An 18,956-nucleotide genomic window follows, 5' to 3' on the forward strand; every position below is an offset into this window, starting at 1 on the left:
ATGTATGCTTGCAAGGCTCATGTTACCCAATGGAATTGGGGCTTTAAGTCAGCTATGTATGTGGTGAGTCAGGGGTTGGGAAGTTTTGGCTCTAGAAATGTTTCCTTTCATGACATAATAGTTCTTCCCCCTGATGCACCATTTTCCTTTTTCCTTCTTTTTGTCATTCCTTAAGAATATGATGGGTTATGTGTTACAGATGCCTTGTTGGCAGCGTAGCTAAATTGCCACTAGGAAGCCAAATCATGTGCACACCTGGGTCTCCTGGATCTGCTGGCTCTCCCAGCTGTCCCCATCCTGCCACCTGAGGCAACTGCCTCAATGAGACTCCTGGGTGGGCCAGATCTGGAGTTGGGAGTCCACTGGTGACAAATGCCAGTGTCCTGGAATAAGCAAAGATCACCAGTGTCAAAGCAGTCCTCCTTCAACATCAACTTCGTTGGACTGGTCTGTTGGATTTTTTGAATAGTCAAGTTACTTTAGAGCCGGTCTAATGTAAATACTGTCTGTTTAAGAGAAACAGGTGCCGATGATTTCTGTTAATTGTCCACAGGCGTGGGCTCTGCTCCTTGTATATAAGGCTCTGCCAGAAAGCCTTCTGTATCTCTTAGTTAGATCTTTCAGTTTGATTCATCTCGTAGTAGATCTCTCTCTCAGTTGTTCTCAGTTTAAGAGATTCCTTAGTTGAATCGTAGTATGATTGCTTAGTTATAATGCTAGAATGCTGTTAATTCTTGGGTAGTTTAATGGGAGTTCTGTGGGAGTTTGTGGGAGGTTTGGAATGGGTTGAATGTTGCTAAGAGAGAAAGCATTTATCTTTAGTTTAAAGACTCTTTAGAGTCAGTTTGTATTTCAGTTCAAGAAACCCAACCGTTTATATTTTTATCTGCGTACTTTTACAAGTGTGCAGCTAGTAAGGGGTTTCATATAAGGGAGATAATACCCTACGCTCTTGGTGGTGTTTTCTTAGCCAGGTCAACTTCTGACTGTGTATACTCTGTGTGAAGCGTACTTTAAAGGGCTGCTGTAAACTGGGATATATGATTTAGATTAAGCAAGTTTCAATACCCAGTTTTCTCCTATATTATTCTTATTATATATTATTTTCCAATATGGTCATGTTGCTCAGATGTCTGATTATTGTCTTCTAAAGCAACTACTCTATTCCAAACTTAAAAATGGAAATGCTGGTGGTCAACAAAAGAAGTTTAAAGACTCTCAAAATCTAGGAAAATGTAGTTATAAACACTGACAATTGGGAAACACTGGCCTGTGAGCGCTCCAATTGGAGAATAGCCTTTGCCAAAGGTGTCATGGGCTTTGAAGATGCTCAAACTCAGGACGAAAGGGAGAAATGTGCTATGAGGAAGGCACACTTGGCAAACCCTCACCATGATCAACTTCCACTCATAAACCTATGTATCCACTGTGGAAGGATGTGTGGATCCAGAATTGGCCTCCACAGTCACTTACAGACTCAATGTTAAGACCATGATCATGGAAGACAATCTTACTTGGCTACAAGTGATCGCCAGAGAGCCATGTTAGCTTCCCCTAATAGTTATAACATGTCTCTGATGTGTCGGTGGGATGTGTTTAATGTAAAAATAAGAGCTTCTCAGGGATGGTGGGTTTTCTTATCTCTTAGCTTGGTGCACCAGCTTCAGAATTGAGCTGGGCAATTTCAGATAGTGACCAAATACCATTTTTGAGCTCCTGCTTAAGGCTTTCCTTCCCCATTTTGTTTCTTCCTTATTTCCTGATGAGCCCCCTCATGTCTTGTACCTGCAATGGGGAGCCAGGAATAGCTAAGGTTTTCCATGAGTGTCTATACTTAATAGTGAAGGTAACTCTGCTGTTGTGTGATGTGTGAAATGTACTCTCTGGTATACTGCTAAAGTTCAGAGAACAGACAGAAAACCCCTTTCCAGGCTACATCCAATCATCCTACGTTACTTAGTTACACCTTTAAATTCTGCCGTTACCCTAGGCATTTTTCATCTTGTCCTTGGCTAAAATCAATTAAGGGGTGTAAATTTGTTCTGCCACCTCACACAAGGAGGAGGAAGAGGGAAAGCAGGGGGGACTTGATAATGCCAGACAAATTCACAGTCATTACCGTCCCCAGCAGCAGGATGTCCTGGAATCATTACAACTTGTGACTGTCCCTCCTTGCAGGTAGCATTCCAAAGGAACAAAATTAATGTTGGTTTGGGGGGCTCATTGGTCCTGCTTCTCATCTTTAATATTTTTGCCAGTCACATGTTGCTGTTGTTATATTTATGGTTTTCAGTTTTATACATTTCAGTAATTTTACAATCATTTTAACATTTCAAAATTCGACTTCCTTCCTCCTCTTTCTGCGGTTCCTTAAATTTATTTTTAATATTTTCTGCATATCCAAATTAACTTAATCTGCTCATGTATTCATCTACTTTAAATATATACTCTTATAAAACTGCAGGTTATTACAATAACCCTGCCCATGTTCTTATATGTTTGCAGTTTATTTGTAAATATTCAATAAACCATTTCCATTCTTTTATTTTAAAAAAGTTCATTATCTTGATTTCTTTTCTTTTTCTTCCAGTAAATGCAGCAACATTTTGATTTCCAGTGCCTTTAGGTAGCAGTCATGATAACTGCTTGGAAACAGCTGGTGCTCCAGTTAACACTGCACCTGCGGACCTTCCAGTCCAAAGTAGGGTCAGGGAAGGGTGTTGTGATGGACAGGTGAGCTAGACCAGAGTCTGGTGATGCAGTGCCTCAGAATTCCACCAGAGAGCTGGAGCTTCTCTTTGATTGGCTACCCATGCAGAGGAGGGCATTTTGGGAAGGAGGATAAAAGGAGTAATTTCTGGAGGAGAGAATTAGATAGGGCTTGATTTGAGATGGGAGATAAGGATTAGAATGGAGTTGGAGAGAGAACTGGTTCTTATTTGGAACTGGAACATCCGCTCTGGGCAGGCTGTCTATTCTTTGTTCCATTCTTTGTCTGTGCAGTCGATCATTCTCTTGTTTATTCTATTTCTTTACCAACAGGCAGGCTAATGCATTAAGGGAAGCCCGTGGTGCTGAGAAAGCAGCTGTCCTCGGTGGCATTCGATAATCACTGTCATTTCCTAGATCTGCACGGTGGCAGCAGGAACAATTAAAGAGCAAACACAGGTTGTGCATGATTTATCTATGTGCATCACGAAATGCATAGGGCAGGAAGCTTGGAAATGGCCCTCTCATTCTTCCCACTGGAGGGAGGAAAGTAATTTCTTTCTCCTTTCATCAAAGGGAGGGAATTAGTTCCTCTTTCCTTGGGCTGAATGCAATCCCTTACAGAAGCCCTGTGGAATCTGTCGGTAGGACTTAAGCATTGTCCAAGCTCCTTAACATTCCTGCTTTCTCACATGGTCATAATCGATTCTGGAATGTAACAAAGGTTTTCCAATTTTCTAAAGGGCCTTGACTGGTTATAAGTCCACCCCACGGTCATTTATAACTAGGGGAATTAGGAGGTACTTAAAAGTCTCAAGTCACAGGGGATGGTTTTGCGTAAAATGTGCTTATGCTAGTTTATAGGTACAGATTTAGGCCTCTGGGCAAATTAGGAGGGTTGGCACCTGTGCTATCACCAAATACGGAGCTTTGCAACATGCTTGGCAGCCCTTTAAGCAAAGATTTTTTTGAAAAAAATAGTTTTTATTAAAGTTGTTTGCTATACAAAACAAACAAATAAGGAAAAGTACATAGAGCTTCTCCAATTTCAATTAATAGTGTCTTTTTTCACAGTTTGTTTACATTCGGTATGAGACACTAATAAATGTTTTGTGAGTTAAGGTCCAGTTCAAAAGACTTTGGGCTCAGGCCCTTTGGGCCATACCCAGTGATTGCTGTTCTTTAGTTGTTTAGTTGTGTCTGACTCTTCGTGACCTCATGGACCAGAGCACGCCAGGCACTCCTGTCTTCCACTGCCTCCTGCAGTTTGGTCAAACTCATGTTTGTAGCTTCGAGAACACTGTCCAACCATCTCATCCTCTGTCGTCCCCTTCTCCTTGTGCCCTCCATCTTTCCCAACATCAGGGTCTTTTCCAGGGAGTCTTCTCTTCTTATCAGGTGGTCAAAGTATTGGAGCCTCAGCTTCAGGATCTGTCCTTCCAGTGAGCACTCAGGACTGATTTCCTTCAGAATGGATAGGTTTGATCTTCTTGCAGTCCATGGGACTCTCAAGAGTCTCCTCCAGCACCGTAATTCAAAAGCATCAATTCATACCGAGTGGTAGCTGGAGGATATTGGGACTGGTGGAGCAGAAAGTATGGAGACCAAGAGTGGGTGGCAGCAGAAACCATGACAGGCACAGCCAAGAGCCAATAACAGAAAAGGCCAATTAATTTTAGTATTGCCCCCCTCCCTGCTGACTTCTACAAGAACGACACACTGAGTCTGAGGGAAAAGATCGCCCAGTGGAGAATGAGGCCCATGTACCAAAAAGTGTTCCCCACCCTGTGGTACCGTAATAATATTCCTCTCCAAAGAAATACAGCCCCACCTGTACCTCCCATAGAATGCTTGTGCCAATCCTCCAAGTGGCAAGATGTTCCAGGGGCGCAGCACCTACCAGGGTTTGGTTGCCTTTGAAAGGAGGCAACTGGATGCTTGCTGGCATTTGGTAACATTCACATTTATACTGGTTGAGCACAAGTGGAGGAACAAAGCTTAAATACTCCAGCAAACAGTCTGCTGCTCCCACGTGAGATCTCAAGGAACCTTCAGATACTTGCAAAGGTCACAACCACACCTTGAATGTGAAGCACATGGCTCCCCCCTCCCAATATATATATATATATATATATATATATATATATATATATATATATATATATCCTGGAAGTAGTAGTTTACCTCTCATTGCACTATAATTCTCACCACCCTTAACAAACTACAGTTCCCCAAGATTCTTTGGGGAGAGCAATGTGTATGGTGTGAGCAAGACCAGAGTGAAACTCGGGTATCTGTGTTGTTCTCAGTCTGCCTAAAATTGCTGTCTTCTCTCCAGAAACCTGGTCTATCTCATCCTTTGATGGGAGAGGGTGGGGAAAACCCTCACCCTTTCACTGATTGGTTATTGTCATTCAAATTTTCCAAAAAATGTTCCTGTTCTGTGGACTCAATAAGCTACTGAGTTATCATGGCAACATATTGCTTGTATTTTACCTAACAAAGGGTGTGCTGGGCTAAATCTGTCCAGCAACTGGCCCTCCCCTGCCCAAAGCCCAGAGTTAATGACAATAAAATTTTCCCCTGGTATTGCACAATAAGTCAAATTTAATAATGATAAAGTTCTCTCCACTTTTATCAGCTAATTTCAACTTTATGCACTGTCCAATTTATTTTTCCATTGTCTAATGGTATGACTTTCAGGTATCTGTATTGAACCGTTTCCCTTCAATATCATCTAAAAACATTAATAGGTCCAAATTGCAAATTATTCCTGTATTTCCAATGTTCAGGAGTGAATGCCTATCCTTAGGCAGCCAAAACTGCACACCCACCTGCGGAGGGAGGCATCGCCTTAGATAACTGAGCAGCACCATACTGTATATGACAACATGATACTTGCTGTTTCATTGTTGATCCGTTTCTTAGTATCCCCCCCCAGTGTACTTTCCCTTTTTCATAGCTGCAACTCCCTGAAATATCTACTCCCCCCCCCACACACACACCAGAGGGAGCTTTTTGTTGTGGCACTCACTCCCCGCTCCCTCATCCCCAGGTAGTCATGGCCACTTCAGGTGTAAACGCCAGAAACTTCCCAATCAATGAAACCTATTTTGAGATAAAAACCCTAAATGCACAGATCTAGCAGATCTCTGGCTGGTTCTGTGAACTCTGCATGAATTTGCTGATGGGCTGAAAGCCTACTGTGTCGCCAAGGATAATAGCATCCCTCGCGGTGATTTTGCAAGCTCTTCGTCGACTAAATTGCACATTGAGGTCTCCCAGTCCATTATGCAGCTGCTACTGCCTTGTGGCTCTAAAACAGACCACTTTCCGAAAAGCAGCCACGGCAGGGCTGATAAGAGAAACATGGCAGAGCAGAGCAAGTCCAATACTGAGAAGAGAAGAATGAGCAGAGTTGTGAATACCATAACCAGAGCCCCACTAAACTATCCCACTATGCTTAAGGGCAGCAAAGGACTCTGTCCTATCGCCAGGCTTAAAGTAAAGGCCACTCCAGACCGGTGTTTCATTGTGGGTGTATTCCGCCACGAGTTCTTGATGCAGACACAGTACAGTGGACACTCGGGTTGCGAATGTGATCCATGCGGGAGGCATATTTACAACCCGCAGCGTTTGCGACCCGCGCGTGCGCAGATGTGGCTTCTGCCCTTGCGCAAAGCACGATTTAGCATTTCTGTGAGCTCCAAAATCCAGAAGCAACCTGTTCAGGTACTTCTGGGTTCGGCACAGTGTGCAACCCGAAAACACGCAACCTGAAGCGTCTGTAACCCGAGGTATGACTGTATTAGGCCACATTTGCACTACACTCTTAAAACACGATGGTACTTACTGCTCATCCACACTGAGTTTCCTCTATGCTTTCTAGGCAAAATCTGTGTTCTGTGTTTGAGTGCCCCCCTTTTTTTGCTTCACAGCTTACCCCATGAAAACTCATTCTTTACAGACCCTCCAAGTGTCCCTATTTTCCAGGAACGTCCCTGATTTAGAGAAGCCACCGCGGTTTCTGATTTGATCCTGGAATGTCCCACTTTTCCTTAGGATGTCCCTATTTTCATCGAGAAACGTTGGAGGGTATAGAGTTATCCAACCCCTGAGCTGTCTGAAGGGCAATCCTGTATAGGGAAGGGTTTTGTTTTTTGTTTTTAAATATGTTTTATTATGTTTTTTATATATGTTGGAAGCTGCCCAGAGTGGCTGGGGCAACCCTATAAGATGTGTGGGGTATAAATAGTAAAATTATCTTTATGGAATGGGGCTTCCCTATTTTCACTGGAGAAATGTTGGAGGGTATGTCTTTAACGCTCTCAGCATTACACAGGAAACCCAATTTGTTCAGATTTCAGTGGGTTTTCCTAGGGAAAGCAGGGGGTTGGGGGGGGGTTGGGCACCAACTAGGAAAATGCAGACCTTTGCCTGGAAAGTGTGGAGCAAAAGTTTAGTGTGGATACCCCCCCACACTTTAATAATCATGGCTCCCCCCGAACAGGTGCTTTGTTCAGGGTGCTGAGAGTTGTTAAGAGACCCCCCCCCCCTATTCTCCTGACAGTGCTACAAATCTCATAGTGATTTAACAGCCAGTCTATCTTCCCAGGGAATTCTTGTTTGTTTAAATAAATAAATAAATAAATAAAATAAAGTGCTTCCTTGAAACTCAAAAATAATTATTCCCTATGAGATTTTCCCAAAAAGACACCCTCACAATCAAAGCTTGTGAACAGGCAATGAACTGGCGGTGGGGGGGGTGCACTTATGTGACTGGGGCCCTTTTGTGACAAAAGCGGTTCCTTCTGCTGGCTACTGCCAGCCCCACACAAAGTAGCGCGTTTCAGCTGTACCTAAAAATGGAAGCTTCTCTGTGTACGGGCTCCTATTGGAAAACAAAGAGATACCTGCATTGCCGTTCTCATTTTTACATGACATGTCATTTTTGTCTCATGAATATTCCTTGCTGGAAATGGCCGTGCAGTCATTTGAGATGAGTGCCACTACAGAAATATAAATTCTGTGTTGCAGATGCCACCCTGGAGAACTTTTTTTTATGCAGGGTGGTGTGGGGTGGAGAGAGAGAGATTAGCATGGGAGGCAGAATTAACAAAGTGTGCCCTTTTGCTGGTTATGGTCTCCTGAGTGAGAAACAGCCTTCAAGCACTTTGCATACATAATGCAAGATCGCAAGAGGTAGATGTAAGCACAAATTAACACCGCTGGAGCCGTTGATGAGCATTTTAATGTGGAAGAAAACACTAATGCCTTTGCCCCATTGGACGCTGCTGATAATGAAGAAGCCGTAAGATAAAAGTAGCTTTTGGAATTTCTCCTGGGCTAATTCTGTCCCTCTGCAGCGACTGCTGTTTTAAAAGCTCACGCCTAATCTCTCTCTGCAAATCCTCATAAGGAACAAAGTCTGGAAAAAGCCAGTGTGCTTGGCTGTGGTGGGGTTGTTAGTACAGCTTTTGTTCTGTTCCTGTTCACATAAGGATAAGCGTTCTTTTTAAAAGGGAAATACTTGTCCTGGGTATGAGAGGCAAGAAAAACGGCAGATGCACTGAGGATGTGATATTAAATTCACTCTAAAAAGATGGCTGTGGAATTTATTGTTCATTATTACTAATGCTGCAGCTATTAAATTGATGGGCCAGGAAGAGAGGGTCCTTTTGCTAATGCCCCACTCCTATGAAACCCTCTTCTTCCAGGGAGAGTGCAAGTAGCTTTTTTTTCTTTTTTTGCAGAACTTTAATGCTCACATAGGTAAAGGTAAAGGTACCCCTGACCGTTAGTCCAGTCACGGACGACTCTGGGGTTGCGCGCTCATCTCGCTCTATAGGCCAAGGGAGCCGGCGTTTGTCCGCAGACAGTTTTTCCGGGTCATGTGGCCAGCATGACAAAGCCATTTCTGGTGAACCAGAGCAGCACACGGAAATGTCGTTTACCTTCCCGCTGTAGCGGTACCTATTTATCTACTTGCACTTTGAAGTGCTTTCGAACTGCTAGGTTGGCAGGAACTGGGACCGAACAACAGGAGCTCACCCCATTGTAGGGATCTGAACCGCCGATCTTCTGCTTGGCAAGCCCTAGAGGCTGTGGTTTAGACCACAGCGCCACCTGCGTCCCATGCTCACATAAAGACACCTCTATTTCAGATGTAAAAGTTCTTGCAGTTCTATAGATACTTAATTGACTATAAAGTTTCACATGTTTTAAATGGTATTATTATGTTGGTTTGATTAGAGGTTCTTTCGGAAGACCTGTTTACTGCATTTATATGGATGTTATTTGGTGTCTGCTCTTTACACTGCATTTGTTCTGATTTGCTTGTGGGAAAATTATATGATAAAGAGCTTTCATCCTGATCTGCTTTCACAGATATATCATGCTGTCTCATCAATCGGTTGCTTATCTCACAAATTTTAGGACATTTCCCAGTCACTTCCCTAGGGGACAACATGAATTTGTTCCACCAAGCACATTACAGTAATCTGTTTTAATTGTGCAAACCTACATTTTTGGTATATGATAAAATCCCTCCCACAAAACACTGACAATCCAGAGGTGGCATAGTTTCTTATTATGGCTGGTTTTATCGGTTTTTGTTGGGGTTGGGGGTGGGAAATAGTACGTAGAAGCCACCTAGAGGGCAACTACCCTAAAAGGCAGGTGATTTTAATATATATATATATAACAAATAAATACTACAAATAAAATGCCTTGCAAGAAAGGTTGCAGTCAGGATCCCAATTTGGACAAGATTTTTTTATTGCACAGATTTACTAAGGGAAAGCACGCAAGCAAATCTATTCCTGATTGTTCCAGTTGTAGCGCTCCAATTGGAGAATAGCCTCTTCCAAAGGAACTACTTTATTCCGAACTTAAAAATGGAAAGCGTAATGCTGGTGGTCAACAAAAGAGGCTTAAAGACTCACTCAGGGCAAATCTTTTTTAAAAAATGTACTATAAACACCAACAATGGGAAAACACTGACTTGCGAGTGCTCCAGTTGAGGAATAGCCTTTACCAAAGCTGCCATGGACTTGGAAGATGCTCAAACTCAGGACGAAAGGGAGAAACGTGCTAAGAGGAAGGCATGCTTGGCAAACCCTTACCATGATCAACTCCTGCCCAGAAACCAGTGTCCCCACTGTGGAAGGATGTGTGGATCCAGAATTGGCCTCCACAGTCACTTACGGACTCACTGTTACCACAATATTCACGGAAGACAATCTTACTTGGCTATGAGTGATTGCCAAAGAAGATGATGGTCGGATTGCTGAATAGAGAGGACTGCAATCAAATATGGTTAAAGTCCTTGGACCTCCTGATTTGATGACCTGGCAGTAGCAGCACTTCTGAAAAGCTAGTGTAGCATATGGGATGAGGATGTTGTAGCTCCCATGAGCTGACTAGGTGGCCTTAGGGAAGCCACAATCTCCTAGGTTAAGTCCTCTCAACCCACATCTGCAACAGGGACGATACATAATAAACCTGAGTTGCCTTACAGCAGACACAGGAAACTTATAGCCCTCGAGCAGTTGTTGGATTCCAAACTCGCAACAGCCTCTCTTCGCCCACATGGCCTGCGGTCAGAGATGACAGGAACTGTAATCCAGAAAATAGGTTGTGCCTGTGAAGTGCTTTGAACCCTTGAAAACAATACACAAATGCTAAATAATATTATGATGCAATAATTCCTTATCAGCTCTAGGCCTGCTCAACACCTGCCTGGCATCATCCCTGGAACCTTAGAAAAGGAAGGATAGTTTTCTAGTTAAAAGAAATAAACAGTAGTTCAGCACACACACACAAACAACACAGGGAATGATTCTGCTGCCAGTTATTGCCTGCATTTTAACTTAGTGGGAGACCAATAACAAGTGAAAATAGGACAGGCATGGGTGACAGGTAAGCACCTGAAAGTCATCCATTCTCCACCTATGCATTGTCTTGTTTTAGAGATGTTAGACATCTTCAAACATCTAAAGGGCTGTCACAAGGAAGATGGAGCAAGCTTGCTTTCTCCTGCTCTGGAGGGTAGGACCTGAACCAATGGCCTCAAGTTAAATGATAGAAGATTCTGACTAAACAGCAGGGAGAACTCTCTGGTGTTAAATGCTGTTTGACAGTGGAACAGACTCCCCTAAGAGGTGGTGGGCTCTCCTTTCTTTGAGGCTTTGAAGCAGAGGTTGGATGACCATCTGCCATGGATGCTTTGGTTGAAATTCCCCTGCATTGCAGGCGGTTGGACTAGATGACCCTCAAAATCCCTTCGAATTCCACTATTCTATGATTTTCTGTGATTAGGATGCCAAGGAAAACTGTAGAGAGAAATAAGATAGAGGAACCAGCAGAGGGGGCTGGTGAACCGAAAGCTTGCTTAGACCTGAATCCACCAAGCAAAGAGAGCACAGTACACATTTGGAACATAGGAGTCTCGGGATAAAGCCTGGACGTTTTCTCTCTCTTGCTTGCACACACTTTCTCTTGCACAGACCCTGTGTGCTAGGAATTCTTACCTTGTCTTCTTATCCTCATTTGGCTCTGCTTGTTCAGGTCAGTAGAAAAAAAGAAAAAAACTGCATGGTTTCCTATTTGCAACATATGCATGCCTAATTGATCCCAAGCAATGAGAACATCCCCTCTTTATTTTTATTCTCTCTCTCTCTCCTCATTTCAAGTTTGGGAGTCAATTAATAATATATATATTTTAAAGGAACTTGCTTAGAATGATGTCAAAGCTTTGTGGTGAGGTGTTGCAGGGTTACAGTGTCCATTTTGCTTTTAGAAACCTTGTTGGTAAAAAGTATTCCAAAAGTTCAGAAAGTGAAGAATGCAGTTCAGAAATAGTGTTTCTGGCAAGCAGAAGCACTAGCTTCTGTAGGGGAGGAGGGACTGAAAACAGGAGTTTGCTTCCTTCCATTCATTGTACACTGCTTTGGTATTTTGGTGTAACTCATTGGGGCAGTGTATGTGTGTTTGGACAGAGGTTCAAAGTTTGTGTTTTGTCCTCAATGGACTATGGAAAACAGGCTCTGGGTCTTAAGGCTGCAATCATATGCATGCACTCTTACTAAGGAAAAGCGTTAAGTCCCATTGAAACCGAAAGGACTTACCGTACTTCTGAGTAAAGAAGCCTGAGACGGCGCTGTAAGCACACTAAACTCAACAAGGCTTGCTTCTGGTAACCTTGTTCAGGATGAGGATCAAGCTGGAAAAATATTTAATGTTCTTTTGAAAATGTTTCCTGAACAACCTCCTGTAGCTAACTTATGGTGCTTCAATTCTGAGAAGAGTTCCATGACATTTATTAGGGGAGAGAGCAACAACATTCAGTACCAACTCAGCATGAGGTGGAAGAAAGATGTATTTTCTTGAGCTGCCTTCTGTAGGATTCTGTGCCCAGAGCAAAATTCTGTTTTCCATTTTATAAAATGAAGCCAAATTTAAGGATATGTTACAATATCATATGTTGCTGCTCTCTATAACTGTATGCATATTGAATAATGTAAAGCATGCCCACCTAGTTACTGTTTCAGTTAAAGATGTTGTTGGCATCCATCTGTCTCAAGAGACAATGGAGTGTGCCACTGGGGGTGAAATCAAACCTCTGGAGAATCACAGTGCCTGCTGTGGCTGCAGAGACAGGGAACCCGTAACTGCTGCCTTCATGTTGTTTTTGCTGCATTAGCAGCACCAAAGTGACCTCTCTGGGGTGCAAGCCTGGGCAGTGTGTATGGAGGTCCTGGGCTACCCAGACTATAAGATCCCTCTTCCCAGCCTTGCTGTGGTCCAAAGGAAAGCAATATGTTTGGCACCAGCTTGGCTGCAGGAGCTACTGGAAGGAGGCATACAAGATGCCATCCAACCATCGTTAGGGACTCCACTCTGGATTTGTGTGGAGTTTCTGCTTCGCCTTTTCTTCACCCAAAGATGTGCTGCAAGGCAGCAGCGATAGAGCCTTTCCCATGAATGAGTACAGTCATACTTCAGTTTAAGTACACTTCGGTTTGAGTACTTTCAGTTTAAGTACTCTGTGGACCTGTCTGGAATGGATTAATCCACTTTCCATTACTTTCAATGGGAAAGTTCGCTTCAGGTTAAGTACAGACTTCCGGAACCAATTGTGTGCTTAAACTGAGGCACCACTGTATAGCCACAAGGCGACAGAGGTTTAGGATCAGAATTTTCCTTCTCTTAGACGAGCTACCTTCCCAGGCTGATGAGCCCCATCTGCCCCTCACTTCCCTCTACAGCAGGGGTAGGCAACCTAAGGCCCAGGGGCCGGATGCTGCCCAATCGCCTTCTCAATCCGGCCCGCGGATGGTCTGGGAATCAGCGTGTTTTCACATGAGTATAATGTATTCTTTTATTTAAAATGCATCTCTGGGTTATTTGTGGAGCATAGGAATCCATGCATTTCCCCCCCCCAATATAGTCTGCCCCCCCCACAAGATCTGAGGGATGGTGGACCGGCCCACGGCTGTAAAAGGTTGCTGACCCCTGCTCTACAGCATGTGTAGCAACATCCGCCTTCTTGACCGTTGGACTCACTCTTGGTCGCGTTTGCTCAGTCCGCCGGAGCCTTTCTTCACCTACAGGGGAAGTCCTTAAGGCTTGAGGGTTTGAGACCCGTCAGCTCCCCTCACCGGGTTTAGCCGGCCAGTTGAAGCTGTTCCTGGGGTATAGCCATTGTCACATGCTGGCAGCTTCTAGGAGACACGGGTGTGAGCTGAGTGCAGGGGGGGGGTCACAGGTAATCAAACTACTACCCCAGGAGGAGCACGACATCCCCCACCCTTCCCTTAACATGCCATACAGCTCTAGTTAAAGGACTGTAGTGATAAAACAGCTAAAGGTTTTGTAAATGTGCCCGTAAAAGGCAGATGCCTTCCTCCTGGACACTTTATCCAACTATAATAAAAAAATTCCTTCAGTAGCACCTTAAAGACCAACTAAGTTTTTATTTTGGTATGAGCTTTCGTGTGCATGCACACTTCTTCAACTATGTTCAACTTTATCCAACTATGTTCTACTCAAAGGAGACTCACTGAAATGAATGAACCTGTGGGGATCTGCTGGTTCACGCTTCCCCCAGATTGCATGCCTGGGGCAACAGCCCCCACGGCATCCCCCCCACCTGGCATATGATGTTGTGCATACAATGTCACGCAACGCTGGGCCCCCTCAATGTGGGGGTATGTCAGTGCCCCTGGCTACAATTTTTGGAGTGGTTTAACAGTTGATTCCTCTTCCCAGTGAACTCCATAGTCTTAACTGTGCACTACCGTATATGAAGAATTACTTTCTTTGGTCTGTCCTGGATCTTCCAACATTCAACTTCATTAAATGTTTGTGAGTCCTACAGTTATGAGAGATGCATAATAATAATAATAATAATAATAATAATAATAATAATAATAATAATAATATATTTATTTATACCCCGCCCATCTGGCTGGGTTTCCCCAGCCACTCTGGGCAGCTTCCAACAGATAAATAAAATACAGTAATCTATTAAACATTAAAAGCCTCCCTAAACAGGGCTGCCTTCAGATGTCTTCTAAAAATCTGGTAGCTGTTTTTCTCTTTGACATCTGATGGGAGGGCGTTCCACAGGGCGGGCCCCACCACCGAGAAGGCCCTCTGCCTGGTTCCCTGCAACTTGGCTTCTCACAACAAGGGAACCGCCAGAAGGCTCTCGGTGCTGGACCTCAGTGTCTGGGCAGAACGATGGGTTTGGAGACGCTCCTTCAGGTATACTGGACTGAGGCCATTTAGGGCTTTAAAGGTCAGCACCAACACTTTGAATTGTGCTCGGAAACATATGGGGAGCCAATGTAGATCTTTCAAGACCGGTGTTATTTGGTCTCGGCGGCCACTCCCAGTCACCAATCTAGCTGCCGCATTCTGGATTAGTTGTAGTTTCCGGGTCACCTTCAAAGGTAGCCCCATGTAGAGCGCATTGCAGTAGTCCAAGCAAGAGATAATTAAAGCATGCACCACTCTGGTGAGACAGTCTTCAGGCAGGTAGGGTCTTAGCCTGCATACCAGATGGAGCTGATAGACAGCTGCCCTGGACACAGAATTGACCTGTGCATCCATGGACAGCTGTGAGTCCAAAATGACTCCCAGGCTGCTCACCTGGTCCTTTAGGGGCACAGTTACCCCATTCAGAACCAGGGAGTCCTCCACACCTGCCCGCCTCCTGTCCCCCACAAACAGTACTTCTGTTTTACAACTGAGATTGAATCCTGACAAGATAGTTGTCAGGATTCAATCTCAATTTGTTAGCCGCTGTCCATCCTCCAACCACCTCCAGGCACTCACACAGGACCTTCACCGCCTTCACTGGTTCTGATTTAAAAGAGAGGTAGAGCTGGGTATCATCCGCATACTGATGAACACCCAGCCCAAACCCCCTGATGATCTCTCCCAGCGGCTGCATGTAGATGTTAAAAAAACATGGGGGAGAGGACAGAACCCTGAGGCACCCCACAAGTGAGAGCCCAGGGGTCTGAACACTCATCCCCCACCACCACTTTCTGCACACGGCCCAGGAGGAAGGAGCGGAACCACTGTATGACAGTGCCCCCAGACAGTCCAGAAGGATGTTATGGTTGATGGTGTCAAAAGCCGCTGAGAGGTCCAGCAGAACTAGGAAACAGCTCTCACCTTTGTCCCTAGCCTGCCGGAGATCATCAACCAGTGCGACCAAGGCAGTTTCAGTCCCATGATGAGGCCTGAATCCCGACTGGAAGGGATCCAAATGGTCCACTTCTTCCAGGCTTGCCTAGGCTTTTCTCTATCTGTTTTCTCCACATCATGCATAATTTTATTCACAGGTGGGGTAGTAAAGTGCAGGGTTGTTGTTGTTTAGTCGTTTAGTCGTGTCCGACTCTTCGTGACCCCATGGACCATAGCACGCCAGGCACTCCTGTCTTGCACTGCCTCCCGCAATTTGGTCAAACTCATGTTCGTACCTTCGAGAACACTGTCCAACCATCTCGTCCTCTGTCGTCCCCTTCTCCTAGTGCCCTCAATCTTTCCCAACATCAGGGTCTTTTCCAAGGATTCTTCTCTTCTCATGAGGTGGCCAAAGTATTGGAGCCTCAGCTTCACGATCTGTCCTTCCAGGGAGCACTCAGGGCTGATTTCCTTAAGAATGGATAGGTTTGATCTTCTTGCAGTCCATGGGACTCTCAAGAGTCTCCTCCAGCACCATAATTCAAAAGCATCAATTCTTCGGCGATCAGCCTTCTTTATGGTCCAGCTCTCACTTCCATACATCACTACTGGGAAAACCATAGCTTTAACTATACGGACCTTTGTCGGCAAGGTGATGTCTCTGCTTTTTAAGATGCTTTCTAGGTTTGTCATTGCTTTTCTCCCAAGAAGCAGGCGTCTTTTAATTTCGTGACTGCTGTCACCATCTGCAGTGATCAAGGAGCCCAAGAAAGTAAAATCTCTCACTGCCTCCATTTCTTCCCCTTCTATTTGCCAGGAGGTGATGGGACCAGTGGCCATGATCTTGGTTTTTTTGATGTTGAGCTTCAGACCATATTTTGTGCTCTCCTCTTTCACCCTCATTAAAAGGTTCTTTAATTCCTCCTCGCTTTCTGCCATCAAGGTTGTGTCATCTGCATATCTGAGGTTGTTGATATTTCTTCCGGCAATCTTAATTCCGGCTTGGGATTCGTCTAGTCCAGCCTTTCGCATGATGAATTCTGCATATAAGTTAAATAAGCAGGGAGACAATATACAACCTTGTCGTACTCCTTTCCCAATTTTGAACCAATCAGTTGTTCCATATCCAGTTCTAACTGTAGCTTCTTGTCCCACATAGAGATTTCTCAGGAGACAGATGAGGTGATCAGGCACTCCCATTTCTTTAAGAACTTGCCATAGTTTGCTGTGGTCGACACAGTCAAAGGGTTTTGCATAGTCAATGAAGCAGAAGTAGACGTTTTTCTGGAACTCTCTAGCTTTCTCCATAATCCAGCGCATGTTTGCTATTTGGTCTCTGGTTCCTCTGCCCTTTCGAAATCCAGCTTGCACTTCTGGGAGTTCTCGGTCCACATACTGCCTAAGCCTGCCTTGTAGAATTTTAAGCATAACCTTGCTAGCGTGTGAAATGAGCGCAATTGTGCGGTAGTTGGAGCATTCTTTGGCACTGCCCTTCTTTGGAATTGGGATGTAGACTGATCTTCTCCAATCCTCTGGCCATTGCTGAGTTTTCCAAACTTGCTGGCATATTGGGTGTAGCACCTTAACAGCATCATCTTTTAAAATTTTAAATAGTTCAGCTGGAATATCATCACTTCCACTGGCCTTGTTATTAGCAGTGCTTTCTAAGGCCCATTTGACTTCACTCTCCAAGATGTCTGGCTCAAGGTCAGCAACCACACTACCTGGGGTGTACGAGACCTCCATATCTTTCTGGTATAATTCCTCTGTGTATTCTTGCCACCTCTTCTTGATGTCTTCTGCTTCTGTTAGGTCCTTACCACTTTTGTCCTTGATTATGGTAATCTTTGTACGAAATGTTCCTTTCATATCTCCAATTTTCTTGAACAGATCTCTGGTTTTCCCCATTCTATTGTTTTCCTCTATTTCTTTGCATTGCTCATTTAAGAAGACCCTCTTGTCTCTCCTTGCTGTTTCTCTCCTTGTCTCTCCCCTTCATGGATCAATGCCTTGTCGTGGCGAAGGGGCTTGAATAACTCAGAGAAGCTATGAGCTATGCCATGCAGGGCCACCCAAGATGGACAGGTCATAGTGGAGAGTTTTGACTAAACGTGATCCACCTGGAGAAGGAACTGGCAAGCCACTCCAGTAACCCTGCCAAGAAAACTTCATGGACAAAGACAACAGGCATATAAAAGTGCAGGGTAGTAATCGGTAAAGCACTCTGTTTACTACCCCTTACTTTCTGTCTGATTCATTGATCTGTGCTCCTTTCCCCAAACATGTTAGTATTTGTGTATTTTACATGCATTCATTTCTATGCAATGCAGGGACCACTGTGCCTCCCATTCAATAAATAGGAGTTTGTTTAACTGTTTAAATGTTGGACAGATACACCCAATGTAGGTGGTGCTAATTGGCAGCTGCCAAGCAGTCTTCAAAGGCAGCCTCATATAGGACTCATTGCAGTAGTCTAATCTGGAGGGTGTCAGGGCATGAGGCAAAGGCCACAATGGCACCCTTCCTAAAGGCACATACAGATTGACAGTTGTATTTTACCCCAGTACTGTACTGGTGAAAGGAAAATACCTTTCATTGTGCTGGAGGACAGCAGGCTAGGATAGTGGGTACAGGGCAGGCCACATGGCACTCATGGCTCTGTCTCCTCCCTGTCCCTCAGCATCTGCTGTCTGAGGCAGCTGCCTCACTTTGCCTCATTATAGGGCTGGCCCTGGCAATTCGTGCAGATAGTACCGAACTAGATGGGCAAATAGTCTCACTTTTGTGTAGAAAACCTTTTATGTTCATATGCCCACCAGCAGTATTTCTGTCTTAGTCAGATTGAGCTTCACTTTATTGCCTCTCATCTAGTCCCTTTATCTACTTATAGGCTCCTATCAAATTTTATCCTTAACTCTGGGAAACAGTTCTGAAAGATAGCAACTCATAGAAAAGGCACCCTGTGTGCTTCATTGCTGGGCCTTTGGGTAATGTTCAACTAACCTGTTCCATCTGTGCAAGGATTTCTGCTTGCGTAGAGGGCTTCACCTCTCTCCTCCCCTCACGTACACCTTGTACCCTCCCCAGCTCTGCTGCAAGTGGCTGGGAGAACCCCTAGAACAGATTTAGTGGGGTGCTGAGAAAGAACGTTCCACCCAGGCATGTCCAACAGGTAGATCGTGATCTACATTACTGGTAGATCACAGGGTGTTCCTGGTAGATCTACAGCCCCTCAGCGATCTCCTTACAAAGAAGCAAAAAAAGCAACAAACAAACAAACTTTGGCTTACTATTAAAAAAAAAAAGCTCCACAACTTTGCCTTTCCTAAAAAAGCTCCACAACTTTGGCTTCCTAAAAAAAGTTCAACAGCTTTGGGTAGATCACTGCCAGTCTTTTTACGACAATGGGTAGAGAGCAGTCTATTGAGAGTTGGACATCCCTGCGTGAATATACAAGCATAAATCCTTGGGTTGACGGAACGTTCACCTAGCGCTACTTAACAAAATAAAAAAAGATACACTGTAATAAAAGTTAATGGTTATTTTCG

This window comes from Zootoca vivipara, chromosome 14 (assembly GCF_965207765.1).
Source record: "Zootoca vivipara chromosome 14, rZooViv2.hap1.1, whole genome shotgun sequence".
In the NCBI taxonomy this organism is placed as follows: domain Eukaryota; kingdom Metazoa; phylum Chordata; class Lepidosauria; order Squamata; family Lacertidae; genus Zootoca; species Zootoca vivipara.